This window comes from Elgaria multicarinata, chromosome 14 (assembly GCF_023053635.1).
Source record: "Elgaria multicarinata webbii isolate HBS135686 ecotype San Diego chromosome 14, rElgMul1.1.pri, whole genome shotgun sequence".
NCBI classification, from domain to species: domain Eukaryota; kingdom Metazoa; phylum Chordata; class Lepidosauria; order Squamata; family Anguidae; genus Elgaria; species Elgaria multicarinata.
In genome coordinates this window covers 2,610,130-2,621,846 of record NC_086184.1, presented here as the reverse complement: position 1 = coordinate 2,621,846, position 11,717 = coordinate 2,610,130, and the positions used below count along the sequence as shown (strand labels likewise).

Here is an 11,717-nt window from a genome sequence, read left to right as displayed (position 1 = left end):
AGTAGAGACCCCTGCTGAAGGCCTGTGTTGGCATCCCTGCCAGAGAACAGCATATAATCTTCCGTTATCAACACCAGTATTAATTCAGTACGTAAGGTTCAACAGGAACATGAGATCAGGAGGCTGCAAAGATTTCCTACATTTCTTTTTTTTTTTTACCAGAATGAACATTTAAATTGCATTAAACATAAATATACAAGCAGGATATGCGGCACATTTATTCCTAGATACTAATTTTTGTTCCTGACAGTGTGCAGAGAATTGTGGATTTCCTTATCCATGTAGACTGGAGATATTGATTATGGATAACATTCCAGGACCAGCAGAAATAAGAATTTCAATTCTCTCTTGCTCTCCGTCTCTCAAATGTTTAGGAGCATTTCTGCACCAGTGATTTATTGCATGCTCATGATTGACCACTCCTGGAAGTCTGTGGTCCTGTCAACCTCCAGGACGTCTCCCACACTTTCCCAGCTTTATCTCGCTTTCAAAAAGATGGGAGATAATGTGACAAGGGACACTAATGCAATATATCGGCAGCACCATCTAGTGGCTGCATAATAAAACATATAGAACTTACTGAGAGAGGAAGTCTTTGATTCAAAGCACGCGTCTGCCCCGTGTCAAGGAGCCAATCTATCTCGCAAAGAGTCCTGAAGAAGAATCCCTGATAAATTGCTGGATAAAAACCCTGGTGTGGTGAAGCCCTAGATGCTCTCGTCAGTATATCTGCACAGCCCTCGTACTGACAGGAAATGTTGCCATGGTGCTGTCCACAGTGTTGGTGCTGAAAATATGCATATGCAACAGCCACGTCCTTAAACATTGCCAAGTTAATTTGCGCCAGCATATATTGGCTTTGATGGGCCAATTCCAAAGTCACTTTGCACAAGCAGCACACAGTCTTGGCTTCTCATGTACACAGCACATGCCTTCTAGGCCTTGGAACTCTACCTCGGAGCAAAGGTTTCCAAACAAGCAGCTCCTCTAGAATTCGGTCTGGTTCTGACTGAAACCCAGAGAGGATTCACCACCCCACTGACTCTGGAGCCACCAGCCTGTACTGTCAATGGCTGTATTCAGGGACATGCTATCTCTGATTCTGAATGTATAGCCATCAGACCTAGCAGCCAGTGATAGCCTTTCCCTCCATAAATTTGTCTATTCCCCTTTTTATTTATTTATTTAGAATATTTATATACCGCTCCCCATTGAAAAATTTCGAAGCGGTGTACAAGATAAAATTAAAATTAAAAGCAGAATAAAACAGTTAAAACAAAATTTAAAAGAAGCAAAAACAAAGATTCAAGGCTGCATATTAAGGAAAGGCTTCTTGGAATAAAGATGTTTTCAGGAGGCGCCGAAAGGAGTACAAGGTTGGTGCCTGCCTGACCTCCAGAGACAGGGAATTCCACAGGAGGGGCGCCACCACGCTGAAGGCTCTGCCCCTGGTGGATTCCAATCGGAGGATGGATCTATGTGGAACCACCAGGAGTAAAGCCTCGGATGACCTCAATGACCAGGCAGGTTGGTAAGGGAGAAGGCGCTCTCTCAGGTATCCTGGTCCCAAGTTGTTTAGGGTTTTGTACATAAGTACAAGAACCTTCAACCTGGCCCGGTAGCGAATAGGCAGCCAGTGCCGTTCCCTCAGCAGAGGAGTTACATGCTGGAAAGGGGCAGCTCCAGACAACAGCCGAGCTGCAGCATTCTGCACTAGCTCCAGCTTCCGGAGCAGCTTCAAGGGCAGCCCCACATAGAGCGCGTTGCAGTAATCCAGTCATGAGGTTACCAATGCCTGTACCTCCGTGGCCATGCTATCCCTGTCCAGGAGAGGCCGTAGTTGGCAAACCAACCGAAGATGGTAAAAGGCACTCTGAGCCATGGCGGCTACTTGAGCCTCCAGTGACAGAAATGGGTCTAAGAGTACCCCCAAACCACGAACCTGTTCTTTCAGAGGCAGTGCAACCCCATCCAGAACAGGCAATGAGCATGTCTCCCGGACTCAGGAACCACTCACCCACAGGGCTTCCATCTTGCCAGGATCCAGTCTTAGTTTATTGGCCCTCATCCAGCCCATTTTTAAAGCCATCCAAGCTGGCTGACATCACTACATCTTGGGTAGCCTATTCCACTTTAACTAACTGCGTAGGGATATTTTTAAATAGGGTAAACAGCAGCTGTGCACTGTATGAAAAAGTCCTTCCTTTTATCTGTCCTGAATCTCCCACCATTCAGTTTTATGGGATGTCCGTATGTTGTAGCATTATAAGAGAGGGAGAAAAACTCTATCCATTTTCTTCACACCACACAAGATTTTATACCCCTCTATCATTTCTGCCCTGAGTTGGCTTTTTATTTAAACCAACTGGTGCCATCCGGTTGTCGGACTTTGATTCCATCCTCCCCTATCAATGTTTATGTTGGCTGGGGATGATGGGTTTTTTTTAGTCCAACGCATCTGGAGTGTGCCAAGTTGGGCAAAGCTGATCTAAACTATTTATCTGAGAGTAAACATATCCGCCGAAAGCCAATCGCTGGTACGTTTATAGATAGGTAAATGAGCAAATAAAATGGTGCATTTTTCAAAGCTGCATCTGATGTTGTAATTGTGGTTAGCAGGGCGATCTGGGAGTTTGAGGAAGTGTAAGTACTCCCTTGCTGAACCTTGGGAGTAGAACTCAAGACGTGTCTATATCCAGTCTTCCCAAACTAGTATAAAATCAGCATTAATTTCACGTGTTCTTGGTTTTTTTAAGCACCTCCATGTACTTCAGTGAAGAATCTGGCTCTGTGTGTATATATTTCACTAACGAATGCATAATCTTCTCTTGCATCTCTTCTGCCTCATTTCATGCTAATCAAGTGGTCGAAATAGGAAGGCTAGGCTAAACCCAGCAAGTACATTTCCCTTTTCCTTGTAATGTATAATGGAAGGTTTATTAAAATGTTCAGTTAGGCTTCTCTTGATGAATTGAGAAGAGGGGATCCGTGGGTAATTCTCGGCACGTCGTCCCTGATTTGTGGTGGGTTGATCATTCGGTTTCAAGATTCTGCCTCCTGTTGTGCAGTGCGTTCCACTCAGACAGGAAAAGCCTGGCTCCAAGGCAGGGCTCAAGAGAATGCACACTTTATTCTGGACTAGCAAAAGGACCTGGCTTCGTTTAGGTTGGAATAGCCCTTCATTGGATACAGCACAGCCTTCGAGCAAATATAAGCAGCTGTCAGAGTCGTACACATGTTGGACCTGCCCCATCTGAGTGAAGCCATGCTTGCCGGGACCCCTAGGCAGGCCCCTCCCATACAACCCCCTGAAGGAGGGGTCTGTCCACTCCATTCACTTGAGGAGGGAAGCGCCCAGCCATATACCTCCCCCCAGGCTGCTCCCCACTGGCTTCAAATGGTATGGACTGCAAAGCTATGTGCTAATAATTGGAGAAGTTTGTCACCTAGTGACCGAAGATGGCACTGCAGGACACAAACACATTTCAGGATGCAATCTTATCCAGATGCCCATCAGCCTCTGAACTCAGGTGCTGATGAGCATCCTATGCAGGGTGGGAGAAGTGCAGAGGCAATTGTCACCTTCGTGCAATTTTTGCTAGATGGGCACTGCTGCCCGTCTAGCTAGGAATCTGCAGAGGGGGAGGGAAGAAGGCTGCGGATAGCTCCTGGGTCCAAGGTAAGAGCACTGTCTCCAACCTCAGATCCAAGAATCTGAACTATGCACATACACACAAACACACACACACACACACACACACACACACACAGAGAGAGAGAGAGAGAGAGAGAGAGAAGCTGTCTAAAGGACATAGGATTGCTCTCCCCATTAATTAAAATTAATTTTGTTTAAAGAATATCTACTTCAAGTGCAATCCTATGCATGTTTAGACAGAGGCCATGGCTAGACCAGGTTTATATCCTGGGATTATATCAGGATTATCCCTGTGCATCCAAATGACACACAGGAGATCCTGGGAGCAGGCAGGGATGATGCCTCCATTTTCCTGGGATAATCCTTAGGTCTAGCTAACGCCAGAGAAATCCTGGGAGTTGTAGGACTTTTTTTCAGTCTAAACATGCATAGGATTGTGCCCTTATTCTCCTCTTCCTCTGATCGCCTTTTCCTTGTGTGTCACATCTTTTTCGGTTGCAGGCAGGGACCACCGTGTTCCTTTACTGATTGGTTGTAAGCCGCTCTGAGAGCCTTCTTTGGGCTGAGGAGCGCCATGAAAATACTTCAAATGAAATAAATCATCATCTTAGCCTGTGTTTTTTGGTAGTGATACTCATTTGGGACTGGTAATAATTATCCAGGAAGAATCAATCTGCAACAAAAGGTGTTGCTCCAGCAGCCAGCATTTCACAGTACTCAGGCTACAGCAGTCTGATACAATTTATTTATTATTTATTTATTTTATTACATTTATATACCGCCCCACAGCCGAAGCTCTCTGGGTGGTTTAAGCAGCACAAAGTCCCAGTCCAGCCTCTTTAGAGTACCCCACAACCAACCAAAAAGAAGAAGAAGAGAGGTTCTGTTTTCTGTAATTTTCACAATATTATTTTTGTCTGCCTTCCTGACTTTCTAGATAAGTCATTCAGCAGCACGCACAAAAATAGGGTGCCTGATAAAACGGTTCAACTTTGCTTTGTTGCTGCATATGGGCTCCCTCTTCTGTTGGATTTGACAACAGCTCAAACTGAGTAACTGGTTCCAAATTGCATCTTTTCTTTTCTTTCTTCCTTCCTTTCTCTTCTTTCTTTCTTTCTTTCTTTCTCTGCTTCCCTCTTTCTTTCTTTCTGTTTTGTTCTGTCTTTCATTTCCACCCTGCCTCTTTTGTAATTGGCTTTAGGGAAAGCATATACTTTGAATGGTTTTAATTTTTGTGAACCGCCCAGAGAGCTCTGGCTATTGCGCGGTATTTGTTGTTTATTTGTTCAGTCGCTTCCGACTCTTCGTGACTTCATGGACCAGCCCACGCCAGAGCTTTCTGTCGGCTGTCACCACCCCCAGCTCCCCCAAGGTCGAGTCCGTCACCTCCAGAATATCATCCCTCCATCTTGCCCTTGGTCGGCCCCTCTTCCTTTTGCCTTCCACTTTCCCTAGCATCAGCCTCTTCTCCAGGGTGTCCTGTCTTCTCATTGTGTGGCCAAAGTACTTCAGTTTTGCCTTTAATACCATTCCCTCAAGTGAGCAGTCTGGCTTTATTTCCTGGAGTATGGACTGGTTGGATCTTCTTGCAGTCCAAGGCACTCTCAGAATTTTCCTCCAACACCGCAGTTCAAAAGCATCTCTCTTCCTTCGCTCAGCTTTCCTTATGGTCCAGCTCTCGCGGCCATAGGTTCCTACGGGGAATACCATTGCTTTAACTATGCGGACCTTTGTTGTCAGTGTGGTGTCTCTGCTCTTCACTATTTTATCAAGATTTGTCATTGGCTTTAGGGAAAGCATATACTTTGAATGGTTTTAATTTTTGTGAACCGCCCAGAGAGCTCTGGCTATTGGGCGGTATAGAAATGTAATAAAATAAATAAATAAATAAAATATAAATGAATGTAAAAAAGATTGCAGTAATGCTATTTCTAATTTTTGTTACATTTTATAGGATATATATGAGCTCTACTCATGCGTTTCCTCCTCATGCAATTCCAGCACTGCCTGCTCTGTGCAGTTCTTTCTAGAGCCAAAGTATTGGATGTGGTCAAAATGCTTTTGCAGAAGTATTGCTGGTATATGACTCTTCTTCGTTCCTGCAACATTGATTTTTGAAAATAAGAATTCTTTCCTTCCCAGCGTGGGCTATTTGGAGACTCCTGTGACATCTCGCAGGATCTGTATTGCAACCAGCGCTTGTCAAGTTGAAGTTGTTTATAAAGGTTCTGGAATTAGGAGAGAGCAGTGATGTGGCCAAGTTTATTTATTTATTTATTTATTTAGAATATTTATCTTTCTTGGTAGATGCTTTCCCACCCACCTCCACAGTTTTAATTTTAAAAGGTTTTGAAGGGGAAATAGTTTTATCTTTGCATTGATAACTTTTGTGAAATGCAAATAAATGTTTTCCAGGAGGGGAAAAAAATGTTTGCTTTGTAACCAGAATATACAGATACAGCGAATCTGAATAGAACTGGATTTTATGAATATTGGGAACGGCAAAGGCAACGCCGCAGGTGGGCGGATAAAGGGCCTATGAAGTTACAGAGCTGTTGGGCCAAGCACTCTGCACACGCTCAGAAACACTTCGCCTTCCCCAGCTGTGTTGGACTACAACTCCCATCATCCACAACCACCGCGGTCGGGGTGGTGGTGGTTTACTTTGACACTGGGCTCGCCTGCCGCGCTGGCTGCGCATGATGGGAGTTGTAGTCCACCAGATATGGAGGGCGCCGAATGCTGAGGAAAGCTTATGTTAGCAAAAGAGCGGGCGCACTCAGTGCGCAGGCGCGACTGGCTCCCTCTCCTCCTCCGCCCTTCCCTCCATCGCTCTGTGGCCTACCGCTGGGGCCTCTGATTGGCTACTCGGCCTCCCAGGGGGCGTTCCCCGCTCGCCTGCCAGTTTCTCTGAAGCTCAGCCCCGCCACGCCCCGTTTCCCCCCCCTTTTTTTTTCTTCTCAGGCTCGCGCTACGCACGCGCATGCGCGCCAACCCCCCTTTCCTTCGCTCTGCTGCTCTCTCTCGCTCCCTCAGAAGCCGTCGCGACGACGACGTCGCGCCCGGATGACGTCACGCCATGGCCGCCCTGCTTCGCCGCTGCCAGTAGAGGCCCTGTCTCGCGCCCCGCCGCTTCCCGGAGCCGCTTTTCCCCCCCGCTCCCTTCCCCGACCCCCTTCCCGTCCGGCCAGGTGAGGAGCGACGGGCCCCGAGGTGGGCTGAGGGATGCGGGGGGGGCGCGGTCGAGGCCTTCTTCGGGTGGTGAGGGGGGGCGCCGCCGGTCGCGCGCTGAGCCCTCAGGAGGGCGGGCAGGCCTCCCCCTCTGCCCTGAGGAACGGGGGAGGCGGCGTCACTGGCGAAGGGGAGGCCGCGGGCCCTCCCCAGGGAGAGGGACAGCGCTCGTTCAACGGGCGGGGGAGGGGTAGATGGGATGACCTCGAGGGGACCCCACGGGGTGGGCGGAGGTCAGCCTCGTGCACAGCAGCCGTTTCCCAACCTGATACTGCGGATGAGTTGGGCTGCAGCCCCCAGCACGGCGATCTCCGCTAGACTACAACTCCCAGCATCCCCCAGCTAGGGGCCCTCTAGATGTGTTGGACTATAACTCCTAGCATCCCCCAGCCAGGTGTCCTCCCGGTGTGTTGAATTCCAACTCCCAGCATCCCCCAGCCAGGGACTCTCTAGGTTTGTTGAACTACAACTCCCAATATCCCCAGCCAGGTGCTCTCTATACGTGTTGGACTATGACTCCCAGCATCCCCCAGCCAGGTGCTCTCTGTTAGGCTACAGCTCCCAGCAACCCCCAGCCAGGGGCCCTCTAGGTTTGTTGCACTACAACTCCCAATATCCCCAGCCAGGTGCTCTCCATACGTGTTGGACTATGACTCCCAGCAACACCCTGCCAAATGCCCTCCAAAGTTGTTGAACTAAGACTCCCAGCATTTCCATGCCAGGGCCTTCTGGATGTGTTGTACTACAACTGCCAGCATCCCCCAACCAGGTTCCCCCTAGATCTGTTGGACTACAACTTGCAGAATTCCTCCAGCCACCATGGAAGCTGATGTGCAGCACATTTGTAGTGCAGCACATCTGGAGAGTACGGGGGTGCGGGAGGGGACTGGTAGGAAGGGTTGATATTGCTCTAATAACGATGAGCCTTCAACAAATGAAGCTGTCTCAAACATAACTAGAGCCTTGGTCTATCTAGCCTAGGATTGTCCATTGTGACTGGAAGCATCCCTCAAAGGGCTGAGGCATATGCCGCTCCTAAAATTCCTCTATCCTGGGAATCATTTCTGGGGATTTCTTCATATGCCAGCCTTCCCCAGCTGGGTGCCCTCTAGATGTGTTGGATTATAACTTCCATCATCCCTAGCCAGTAGGCATGTTGGCTGGTGAGGAGGGAGGCTGTAGGCCAACAAGGCTGGCATATGCTCAGCCACTGAGCAATGATAACCTGCTTTCCACTTGGTCCACCCAGACAATCCTGCCTTCTCTGTTTGGCAGTGGCTCCCCAAGGCCTGAGGTAGATGTCCTGTCACCCAAGATCTTTTCTAGCTGAGCATGCTAGAGATTAAATCTGGGAGTTTCTGCATGTGTACTATTACTAAATGGTGGGCACCCTTTATAATAACCTTTCCACCGAGTCAGGCCATTGCTTCATCCAGTCCAGTATGGTCTTCTCTTTTGCTCTCTAAAAGCAGAGGAGGAGGTCTTTCCTAACTCTTCTTCCAGTGAAGAAGAGGGGAATCTGAAAACTAAATAAGTGTTATGCCCCTGAGCAATGGCTCCTCTTTAGTGCCTATGAAGCCTTCTTTATACTGAGATTATTGGTCTGTTTAGCTCAGTATTTCTTTCCTGATTGGCAAGATGATCTTTCCTGAGATATTTCCAAACTGAAAATGAATCTATGTCCTTTAGCATGTACCTTACTACTGAGTGATGGCCACCACCTATAAAAAGCTGCCTTACATTGAGTTAGAATATTATTCTCTCTGGTCCATCATTGTCTCTTTATTGGCAGCCTTAGGCACAGAAAGTTCTTCCCTGCTACCTTTTTTATTTATGCATTTATTATTATATTTTTATCCCACCTTTTTCCTCTTGCAAGAAAGCCAAGGCAGCTTACATGGTCCTTCTCTCCATTTTATCCTCACAACAACCCTGTGAAGTAGGTTAGGCTGAGAGTCAGTGACTGGCCGTAAGTCACCCAATGAGCTTTATGGCTGAACCTGGGTCTCCCTAGTCCCAGCTCAACACTCGAACCACTACACTACACTGGCTTTCTTAATATAAGAACATAAGGAGAGCCACTCTGTATCAGACCAAGGGTCCATCTAGTCCAGCATTCTGTTCACACAGTTATTGGTCTAGTTAATAACTCACCTACAACCCAGGGGACTTGAATATGCAAAAGTTGCCCAGCATCTGCTACCACCCGCAGTTCTGCGTCTGCACCTAAATGAGGTGTGGTAGCTCCTGGAGAACTTGACTAGAGGAAGCTCTGGTGTGGCTGGCAGTTTCAGGGAGTCCCTCTGGCAATTTGGGGAGCGGGATTAAATCTAGCTGTTCCTTTGTTAGTACTTAAACACTCGATACTTTCAGTGTTCAAAGTGGTTCACATAATTTATTGTGTAATCCTTACAACAACCCTGTAAGGTAGGTCAGTATAGTCTCAATGTTGCAGATGGAGCGAGCAGCTGAGTCTGAGAAAGGGGCTTGCTTATGGCCAAGCTGAATTTGCAGCAGAGAACAGTAAAACTGGCTCTTCCTACCAGAGTCTCTCTTTTAAGGTGAAAGCCTCATGAAGCCGTTTATATAAAAGCAACTAAAACAATTATCAATAAAAAATAATCAAGCACTGCAGCAGCAGAAACAAACAAAGCCAAAATAAAACAATCAATCACCCTGGTAACATAAAGTACCTCTCATTGGATTCCGTGTGTCTTCTTAGACACCAGCCTCCAGATGGTTTCCTAGATGCCAGCATCAAATTTCTTGGTGCCTGAAATTTTTCTCCAGCTCTAGCAATAAATAAACAGGAAGAGAAGCCTCATTATATGATTGGTGATATGATCACTAATACCAAAGATCTTTCGGAGAAGGTTCATTCATGATCTGTTACTTCTGCAAGGAATCCTAGGAGATTTAGCTACATCTATTGCTGGTCTGGTGTAGTGGTTAAAGTATTGGACTAAAGAGATCCAGGTTCAAATCCCTGTTCAACCATGAAGCTCACTGGGTGACCTTGGGCCAATTGTTGTCTCCAAGCTTAACCTACCCCACTGGGTTGTTGTGACAATAAAGTGTGAGTTGGGGGGAGAATCATGTACGCTCCCTTGAGCTCCTTAAGAGGGAAGGTAGGATGAAAATTGGAGTAAGTTAATGAATCAATATTTGGCCACTGTTAAGAACATAACATGCTCTCTATAATATCTACTTAGTGCTACATGTGCAATGTATTGACTATGAAATGGTAGAGCAGCATTCTAAACCTTGCGCTTTCCAGATGTTTTGGATTGCAACTGCCATCATCGCTGACCATTCGTTATGCTTGTTGGGCTGATTGGGGTTGTAGCCCAAACATCTGGAGGGCACCAGGCTGGAGAAAGGTGAGCAACACGTTATGCCAGGTGGAGCTTTGGTGATTTAGGACCACCTTTTTACCTGGTTTGAAGATGGCAGACTACTTTGCTTGGTAGATGTCAAGGCCAGTGTGTTGCTGCACTGTTCTGGTGACAAAAAGCAAATTATATCTACAGCTCTGAGACAAAGATACTTTGGGAGAGGATAGCATTGAGGCATCAGCCAAATCTTGTTCGCTTTACAATCTGACATGTTTATTCATATGAGAGAATTTTCTTCCATTGTTGGAACATTTAAATCCTTCGTTATAAGCATTTGTTTCAATATTCTGGTTTTTAATATTGCCATTATTAAGTTCATTTCATTGACTCCTCAGCCGTTCTCCAGGCTTGTTAATACTTAGGTATCTTGTCATCAGTGGTGGGTGAGAATCAGCTGCAGGTGGGGAAGGAGAAGCTCTTCTAAATGGGACGAAACTGAAATGCGCCAAATTCCGGTACAAGGGAGGGCAAACGGCTGATTTGCGGAAAGCTCACCCAAGCTATACTTTACTGCTCTGAGCCATAATGTAATAGGAGACAATTAGCACCATGCTTTAAGCTCCTAACTATGTTACATTAGTTGTCATTTGAATTAATTGTGCAAGCCTAGAAATTGTGGAAATTTAAAAACTGGCCTCAAATTCAAGACCTGTTTTATTCTTCACCCAGAGAAAGATGTGTGTGCACGCACATAAATGATACTGTTGCAGTGTGCTAAAGGTAAGGGCTATTACAGCTGAACTTCATTCCTTACCCAAATGTTCCATGCAGTAATAGTTCTCGCTAACTGCTTGTCTCTTTTTCTCTTCTGCAAAGCCTCCTTTGTGGGGTTATTGCCAGAATACAATTATGGAAGCGATGACATTATTAGCTGGCATTTTAATGCTCATTCTCTCCTGAGCCTGCTATTCTCTGCTCTACTGTTTGGGGCCTATCAGTGGGTGAGGTTCCACACCTGCCTCAAGCCCACAATCCAAACCTGGGGACACCTACACACACACACACTTTTGCATCCTCCCAGCTAATGCTGCTCTTATTTTTGAGTACATGCCTATGCCCCATAGATGTGCAAATGTTCCTCCCACCCATGTAGCTGGAGTAGCAGCCTCGACCTTGTATGTCTTTAAAATTCCTTTCGCTGAATTTTGCTAGTTTGGCTGAAGAGTTTTGGACGCAAGCACCATCACGTTAAACCCAGAGGAGGATTCCTGATGAAGTAGACTTGAGTCCACAAAAGCTTCTGCCGCAATAAATCTGTTAGTCTCTAAGGTGCTGCAAAATGTCTAGCTATTGTCCTCCTCCCCAAACCCTGGAAATAGATCTCTGAATTAGGGCTGTATGTCTGTCATTATATCACGTGCTGCGCACCCCGGTTGCTGGGTAACACCAGTTGCTGGAAAACACGGGCAGGAGGGTGCTGTTGCACTTATGTCCTG

General features: G+C 46.6%; 1 protein-coding gene across 6 annotated transcripts in view; it reads left to right on the top strand.

Moving 5' to 3' along the window:
- The first annotated feature begins 6,687 nt into the window (after nt 1–6,687).
- ZC3H18 (zinc finger CCCH-type containing 18) overlaps nt 6,688–11,717 on the top strand; it is a 56,863-nt gene continuing 51,833 nt past the window's right edge. For 2 of the 6 annotated variants that reach the window (XM_063140914.1, XM_063140910.1), the window contains exon 1: nt 6,688–6,846. The gene's annotated coding sequence lies outside the window, so the exon portion shown is untranslated. Of the gene's footprint in view, nt 6,847–10,185; nt 10,267–10,982; nt 11,002–11,717 lie in introns of those variants that run through there. The other 4 variants (XM_063140913.1, XM_063140916.1, XM_063140911.1 and 1 more) reach the window with 3 other exon arrangements.